The sequence below is a fragment of the Arachis ipaensis genome, chromosome B09 (assembly GCF_000816755.2).
Source record: "Arachis ipaensis cultivar K30076 chromosome B09, Araip1.1, whole genome shotgun sequence".
NCBI lineage: Eukaryota > Viridiplantae > Streptophyta > Magnoliopsida > Fabales > Fabaceae > Arachis > Arachis ipaensis.
Genome location: NC_029793.2, coordinates 100,489,270 through 100,491,879, shown reverse-complemented (window position 1 = coordinate 100,491,879; position 2,610 = coordinate 100,489,270). Strand labels below are relative to the sequence as shown.

The 2,610-nt window shown below is 24.9% G+C and overlaps 1 protein-coding gene across 1 annotated transcript in view; it reads left to right on the top strand.

Annotated features, from left to right (window-relative positions):
* Positions 1–2,610, top strand: part of LOC107618909 (peroxidase 47) — a 10,142-nt gene that overhangs the window by 590 nt on the left and 6,942 nt on the right. The gene's annotated exons all lie outside the window — the stretch shown is intronic.

The window sequence follows — 2,610 nt, the reverse complement described above, 5'->3', positions numbered from 1 at the left end:
TCTTTGATTATAGAGTTTGATCTTTATTGTCTCTAAAGAATTTAGCATAAGAAAAGTAAAATACTTTAATAATTATTTGTGTCACTATTTTAATAACTTAATTTTGTTAGGACAAGTATTTTCATGAAAATTTTTACTTTAATGGTCAATTTATTTATATTTTTAACTCATATTTATTACTTGTTATATTATCTCTATAGATATATAATTTAATTTTAGATATACAAATAATACAGTATTATTACAGTATTACACACATGCCAATCAGCGAGGCATTGATTGGTAGAATGGTTTACTTTTGCATGGTGGGTTTTAAAGGCAAATGTGAATTCATTAACCTTTTTAAATCGTGTTTGCAACTTGCAACTTTTGTTTTGTATTATTTCAAGTTTTTATAATATGTATACATATATAAATGATTATGCTTTTCTTTAATGAAAAACTATGATTGCTAATAAAGAATCTTATATAATTTCTCACTGAAAATAGGCAATATTTTTATGAATGAAAAAATTAAATTGCCTATAGAATAAGTCATGGGTAGATTAGCCAACGAGTTATAATTTAAATGGCATAATTTTTTCATACTCACTTAAAAAATTGCGGATTCAAATCTTTTTCTCCCAGAACCTATAAAAAATCCACCGTTGCAAGTCTTCATGGTCTTATTACTCATCTACTTGGTACTTTGTTTAAAGAACCTCTAGTGATATAGATAGATAGATGGATTAATTACTCTGTTAGTCCCTATAGTTTTGTGAAATTTTTAATTAGGTTCTTATACTTTTTTTCTTTTTAATTGGGTCCCTGCACTAAATTTTTTTTAATTAGGTCCCTCTTGACAGTAATTGGCTTAATTTTATAGGGACCCAACTAAAAATAAAAAACACGCCGATTCCTTAGTCCCGTTTTGTGGCGGCATTAAAAACACGCCGATTCCTTTGATTTTGCAATGGTTTGGTGAACCGCCGGCCTTTGATTTAGCAACGGTTTAAAACCGCCGCTAATTATGAAAAAACCGCCACTATATGGCGCCTCCCTTGTAGTGTAATTTTTGTTTATATTTCATTTTCTATTTTTTATTTTTAATAGTCTATATGTAAAATATGAGTTGTATAGTAGAAGTTGTTAAAATTTTTAATTTAACATTTATAATTTTATATGTATAACATCTAGAATTTTAAACATATAATATCTATAGTTAATTTATTATTTATTATTTTATTTTGTAGGTTAAAAACTAATAATTTTGGATATTTTAATAAATAGAGACTAATCAAATATAAGAAGTTTTTATTTTTTACAAAATGTATTGAGGTGATGATTTGAGATTTTTTTTAGAATTAAAAATATCAAAATTTAAAAGTTTTATTTAAAAAAATTTGTAGAATTATGAATGTAAAATAATGAAAGAGCTTTTTTTGAGATTTAATTCACATTAAATTTAGAATTGACTTTAGGCCTAGTTTGGATAAAGAACTTAATTAAGTTTTTTTTGAAAAAATAGCTTAAACAATAAATGACTGTATTAAAAGTAGCTTATAAATAAGTTATTTTGTTTTTGGGTTTTTAGTTTTAAAAGTGCTTATTTTATATAAATGTGATAAAAAGTAGTAGTATTATGAGAGAAGTCGTTTTTTTTAACTTCTCTATTAGCTTCTTAGAAAGCTGCAATTTAGTTTTAAAAATTGCACCAGACATTAATACTACTACTTTTCATTAGTCAAAAGTTCAAAAAAATTACTTTTGAAACTTTCCAAACGGACCCTTAGTATAACTAAATGAGAAAAAAATAGTTATAGAAAAAAATTAATTGTGTCAATTAACTTCGGAGAGTCATTCACACTCTCTTATAAGTATAAATGTTATTGATAATGTATTTTTATTCAATAATACTAGGGAGACAAAAAAATAGCCAAAACTTGTTTTATTTAATATTCATTAATTGTCGCAACAATTAATAAATGTTAAATAGAGGAAATTATGACTATTTTTGACTAATTTTCTTTAATTACCAAATATTTTTTATTTTTATTTATTGTCTATAATATTTTAGCTACTTAACAAATACTCTTTTTATAGTATCTAATTTTGATAGGTAACTACTCCTATGAAGATGCTAAAAATATTTTCTCATAATGATCCTTATTTAAAAAGTGTAACTTATTTATTTAGCAACACTTTAAATAAAAAAAAACACTTTTACTTCAAATAAAAATCAAATTCTACCATTTATACTATCATTCAATAGCCAAAACAAAGTATCTTTATATGATAATAATCATACACTCTTCGTAGAAGTAGCCACCATTTTGAAATCTACAAATTAATAATGAATGGACCAATAAGATGACTTCTATTCCATCCTTATTTCTTAGAATATGAGTAACCATTTACCTGAAAGTAGTGATCCAACTACTTCTTGTCTCAAAAAATGTCCACACCATTCTGTGGTGCATCTCTTTCAACAGCGACAAAATCCTCGACCACTTGAACACCTTCATCCATTATTTTCTACATTTTACACCTCATGATTTTTATTTTTTATTTTTCTTTATGCCAACTCGTTCTTATTATTTATGTAACAGTTTTTGGTGAAGTTTATTAGAA